Here is a 6,007-nt window from a genome sequence, read left to right as displayed (position 1 = left end):
ATATCACTACGGAGATAGGGAGCAGACTGTTCACGGGGTAAAGCGTCCCTGTGGAAATCCTAACAAGGCCCAGCTCAAGCGGCTGAAGATCAAAACTGCTGGGTTCTTCTAGCTCTTCCACGTACTGGGGTTTATCATTCTCAGGTTTTCACTGTGTGATGGAACAAGTATGCCACTGGAATCCCAGAATAGAACTACCATAAAAGAATTAATATAAATATATGTATATTCTTTGGGGATGAAACTGTTCTAAACACGTGATCTCTATCTGAGGGCAAATGAAAGGACTCTTTGACTTGCTTTTTAATTTTTATCGTAACGTCTGGGTCCTTGTTCTCTTCTTCTCCAATCCCACAATTTCTGTATCCATGTGACCAATTCCAGGCCTCACATGACACAGAAGTTAACCCAAAGGGCCCTTGATTCTCATGGATCGTTGAGTTATGCAAACAACCGCAACCGTTAGAAGTTGAGCAGTCGTTTTAGGGAGAGAATGTCTGAATCCAGAGTCTGGGCAGCCTAAAATCCTGTGCCATAAAGGGTGTTGACATCCTGGTATGACATACCTCCCTACGCCCCAAGAGCTCCAAATCTATTCCTGAAGGAAAAACTCGAAATGAAAACTGTATCTTGGAAAATGTGTCACTTAAGTTTTTACAGGTACAGAAGATTTTCCAATGTTAAGTTTGCAAAACAGCCCGTCACTGGTACTCATATGCTGTGGATGAGCACCCCAAATTCAAGCTGAAGGACGGGGTTCCCAAGTTACCCCTGCCAGGGTGAGTGAATCACTTTTTGATGCAACTCAAAGCAATGTCTTTAACGATGGTTAAGATCAAGTCTACCATAAATAAAAAATCGAAACTCCTCAGCTTTGTGAACAAAATGTAGGACAATTCCAATCTCTAGAACCGAAATGACTGTATACCATCATGCCAAGTAGGGCGGCTTTCCCAGGCAACGGGTTCAATAGTATACAATCTGTCATTCTAGATGCAGCCCATTCAGTAAATAGAAACAAGCGTCATATCAGATGGGAGAGGAAGTGAGCAATGTCAGAGTTTTCATTTCTTTTTTAAGTTCCTCCACTGAGGCTGAAAACAATGGAAACAGAACTATAAAGACACTTTGTAAGGTACATGGACGAACTTCCTCACATTCACGCACCTGAAACGTGTCCACTACTCGGTGAAGGAACTCAATGACAAACAGAGGTGGCACCTCCGTCTGGATCACAGCCACAAAAAAGATCTTGTGACGGTAAACACTTAGGAGATAGTGGTGAGGGGTGGAGATAACTGGAGGAACATTTTCAGCCTCAGTTGCTCGCTCTTGTGCCTCGAAAAAGTAATCGCAAACAGACCGGCTGACCACACTCTTCCAGTGTTTCTCCAGGAAAATATCTCCAGAGGAGTTGATCAAGAAAAGGCTGTGAATCATGGTGGAGACTGTCAGTGAGAGAGGAAAGTCTTTCCGTCCGACAGCCTCTGCAAATGCTCAGCTCTAAAAACAAGAGAAGCTATGATCAGTTCCAGTCAACCAAAACCCCCTCCCCACCAGTCCAGCAGCCCAAGCCTTCTTACCCACCTTTCAAGACGAGACTCAAGTCTTCCGCTACTGCAGGAGCCCGAGGTATCCCTCCCTCGAATTCCTAAGGGTAATTATCAGCCATCTCATTTGTCAGCTAATCATATACTGTCATCTTTACTACTGCCTGAATCATATCCATTTAAAATTCCACTTAATTTTTGAGTGTCTATTTTCTCAACTGGACTGGGAGCTCCTTGAGAAAAAAAGCCCCTGCCTCATGTTTTTTGTTGCCTCCTTGTAACAAGAGGGCTTCAAAGAACACTGATGAGTTTCATGTATTTGGCAACAACACACACATATAAGAAATGGTTACGGTTGTGTAGTCTCATACAGTAGCCATCGGACAAATGGGGCCACTGAACACTTCAAACGTGGCTGGTCCAAACTGAGATGTGCTGTGAATGTAAGACACGCACCAGATTTTGAAGGCTTTGTATGGAAAAAAAAAAAGGAATTTAAGATAGCTTACCAATAATTTAATATCAATTAATTAAGTCAATTAATAATATTAACTTAATACGGATTATACCTAATATTGATATTCTGGATACACTAGGTAAATAAAAGATATAAAAATTAATTCAACTGGTTTATTTTTTAAATGTGCTTACTGAAACACGTAAAATTACACAGTATGTGGATCGCTGCCTATTTCTACTGGATAGCGATGGTCCACGGAATAGAGCTGTCGTTGTGGTCTTGATTTATCCAGTCAGGCCTCATTCTCTAAGTACTTGTTATGCACAACGCTCGACACTGGATGCCTTTTAAAAAATCCCTCTGGGGGATCCCCCAGGTCCCTCAGGCGGCGGCATCTCTACGGTGCCAGTCCCCAGAAACGAGGCGGCCGCGCGGGACCCCATCTGTGGCCACTCCGCGAACTGGTCCAGGTGGCCAAATCGCGAAGGCCTGTTGTACCAAGCGCCGCAGGGTGAGCTTAACCCCTCTGCCGGCGACGAGACTGTTGGAGGGAGAGGGGGCCGGGGAGCCACGCTGTGGCGGCGCAGAGTCGGCTGCCAACGAGGGTTATTTCTGCGCTGGTCGCAGGGAGGATGGAGGCCGCTTGGGGCGAGGTAGGCGCGGGCGGATTAAGGTGTGCGCACTATCCGGGGCTGAAAAGGGTCGCACTTCTGCGCACCTGCATCGCCATGACAACAGTGGCCCCTCCTCCCCCAGCCCTCCGGCCGGAGCAGGCCACCTCCCCAGACCGGGACTCAGCCCCTCACCTCTCCCTGCCGCATCACGCAGCTCGGAGGGTCGGTCCGGCTGCACCCCGTGGCCCCGCCCCTGCCCCGCGCGCCCCCGCCCAGACCCCCGCGCGCCCAGCCGCACCCGGGACCCGGGTCGACAGCCCTCCTTACCCCGCTTGCTCTTCGCAGCGCCCACTGTTCGGCCGCGCGGACAGGCTCCGCCCGCGGGCGCCCCCCCGCGCCCGCCGGCCGCCGCTCGCCCGCTGATTGGCCGGCCAGCGGGACTCTCGCCAGCACCGCCCGCGACCGAGGTCTGAAGGCCGCTCATTGGGCATCGGCGATCCATTGCTCCCCTCTGATTGATCGCGGTCCGCCTCTCACCCTGTTCTGGAGCCCCCAATTGGCCCTTGTTCAGGCACCGGTAATCTCTAATTGGTGCAGCTCTGGGGCTCTGAGCCCTGATTGGCTGTCATGAACAGTCGGCGGACCGCCCGGCCCCTAGCCACCCAGTCACAAAGGGCCCGGGCGTCTTCACTGCCACCTGCGTAACCAGGGAGTGCGCCTCGAAACGGATGCAAAAAGTGTGACTTCCAGGGCACGAGTTATCGAAGAGCATATCATGGATGATAAATCCTGAGCAGTAATAACTACTCTCCATTAAATAAGTGCATTTAAAAAGGGACGTGATGCCTTTTCATTTACGTGCATTGAGTAAAGGTGATTGGCTGTAACGGCGTCCTGTCAAGAGCGCTGAACCTGGATTCAGGAGGCCTCTTTCGGCCCCAGCTGGACCACCACCTGCTCGACTTTGGGCAAGGCGCTTAACCTTTCAGAGTCTCAGTTCCCAGTTCTGAAAATGAGGGGGTTGGGCAGGTCTCTCTCCAAATTGCAGTGGAGCTCTGATGACTATTTTAAGTTTGAGTCAAGCCACTGTGACCCAGAAAAGCATGCAGTAGAAGTCAAAAGACAAGGTTAAACCTAGTTGTTAAGTGGGATGGGGTGTGGAAGGGGTTTGCCGCGGTGCCTGGACGTTGAATGTGTTCAAGAAAATGGTAAGCTGTGGTGATGATCGTAACGATACCCCAGACAAGGAGCGCATCTCCCTGCCTGTGCTGTGGTTTTCACTGGGAGCGGCAGCTCCTCCTGACACAGGACCATGATAGGTGTTTATTGAAGGGGGCATGGATTGTTCTTTGCCATACTTGCTAAGGGAAGATAGTTGGCTAATTCTGAACGAAGTTCGAGAGACAACCCCAAATCAGAATGGCTGAGTCATGAAGCGTCCTGTAGGGTTAGGGGCTCTGGTGCCAGACCCCCGGGTTTGAATCCTGCTCCAGCACTTTACCAGCTGTGTCATTGAGAAAGTATCTTAACTTCCCTAAATGTCAAGTTCCTTACTTTCAAATAAGGACACTAATAGTACCTACTTCAGTACCTACTTCGGAAAGTTGTGAGGATTGAGTAGAAAAGTGTCAGCGATTGTTACTGCCTAAGAAGCAGCACAAGATACAATTACACACGGTTACTAAACAACGTGTGTCTAAGGTGCAGAGATGCTATCACTGCTGCGGGCATTTCTCACTCATTCACTGAATTAACCTTTGCTGAGAGCCTCCCATGTATGAAGCCCTGTGCCGGGGATACTGCAGTGACCAACATCACAGGCCAAGTCTCTTGTCAGAGAGCCTGGCTGAGAAGACAAATGAGAAGCAATTACAAAACGGTGTGATGAGCAAGAAGCATATGGGGGAGCGGGGCGTTGCCGGTGGAAGGGGCTGACTTAGAGTCAGGGAAGTCCATCTAAACTGAAACCTGAAAGAGGAGTACAGATTCCACTGGGGTGGAAGGACAGAGAAGAGTACACGTGGAAAGCTAGAGACGAGAGAGGAAACTACAGCTGAGCTAGAACAGAAGAAAGAATGAGACTTTCTTCTTTTTTTTTTTTTCCTAAAATGAGATTAGGGGGGATAAGTAGGAGCCAGGTGGTCGTGAGCTTCGTAATAATTGTTGTTGTTTTTTTAAAATTTATTTTATTGAAGTATAGTTGATTTACAATGCTGTCTTAATTTCCGCTGTACTGCAAAGCGATTCAGTTATACACATGTAGACATTCTTTTTCATATTCTTTTCCATTATGGTTTATCACAGAATATTGAATATAGTTCCCTGTGCTGTACAGTAGGAACTTATTGTTTACCCATTCTGTATACAATAGTGTGCATGTAATATTTGTTAATTGTTATAAAACACTGCACCTCTAGTAGCCATCCAAGTGGAGATGTTGGGAAGGCAGCCAGATATATGAGTTTAGGGTCTGGGAGAGAGGTCTGAACTACAGACATAAATTTGGAGTTATCAGTATATATGGATATTTAGTCATGGGACTAGGTGAGGTGACTAAGAGAGTGAGCACAGAGAGAGGAGAGGCCCAGAGTCGGGGGACTCCAAAGTTAAGGGTTCATAGAAGAGGGGAAGACCCAGGTTCATTTCATCCCCCCAGCTACCCTAAAATGAAGCATTGCTATGACCCCCTTTTTACAGACGAGAAAACTGCAGGGAGTGCTTAAGTAACTTACTGAAGGTCAAGCAAGTAGATGAGAGGCAGAGATGGAATTCAAGCACACAGCGAGGTCTAAGCAGTTCTCCTTGAAGTGCCACCTCCTGCCTCTCTCAGAAGCCCGAAAGCCCCCTAAGAGATGTTAAGTGGGAGAGTGAAATGCCTTCAGAGTGACATTTCAGAAAGACCATGTGTATGGGACAGATTGAAGAAGGCCGAGCTTGGGGGCAGGGAGAGCATTGAGACTACTGCGGTAATCCACATGAGAGATGCTTGTGACTGCAGCCAAGACGGGGGGGTTGGAAAGAAGCGGACAAATTCCAATGATAGGTAGAAGGGTAGAGATCAGGGACTAATTGAAAGTGAGTGGTGACAGAGACTAGGAATCAGAGTTGCTTCATAGGTTTCTGATTTGGGCAACCATGTGGATGGAAGTGTCATATGTTGAGATGGGGATCCCAGGAAGAGAGGCATGTTGAGGGCAAGGAGAGATGGCATGAATTCAGTCATAGCGATGCCCAGGGTCACTAACAAGTCAACACGCAAATATTTGTTGAGTTGAACCAAACAACATAGAACTTGGGAGCTCGAATAGTACATTCCCATGGTTTTAAGAGAGACCACAGGAAATCATGGACAAAAGGTGAGTCTATTTCAGGCATGAAAATCT

The 6,007-nt window shown here is 48.1% G+C and overlaps 1 long non-coding RNA gene across 1 annotated transcript; it reads right to left on the bottom strand.

Moving 5' to 3' along the window:
* Window positions 1-1,172: 1,172 nt before the first annotated feature.
* Window positions 1,173-3,003, bottom strand: LOC114485423 (uncharacterized). The gene is made up of 3 exons (XR_003678864.1): window positions 2,952-3,003; window positions 1,588-1,651; window positions 1,173-1,503 (listed from the first exon to the last, which is right to left on the bottom strand). It is a non-coding gene; the product is annotated as an uncharacterized lncRNA (long non-coding RNA).
* Between the last annotated feature and the right edge of the window lie 3,004 nt (window positions 3,004-6,007).

Source organism: Physeter macrocephalus, unplaced genomic scaffold (genome assembly GCF_002837175.3).
Source record: "Physeter macrocephalus isolate SW-GA unplaced genomic scaffold, ASM283717v5 random_1320, whole genome shotgun sequence".
NCBI classification, from domain to species: Eukaryota; Metazoa; Chordata; class Mammalia; order Artiodactyla; family Physeteridae; genus Physeter; species Physeter macrocephalus.
The sequence above is the reverse complement of the archived record's forward strand: the minus strand, read 5'-3'. Positions and strand labels throughout refer to the sequence as shown.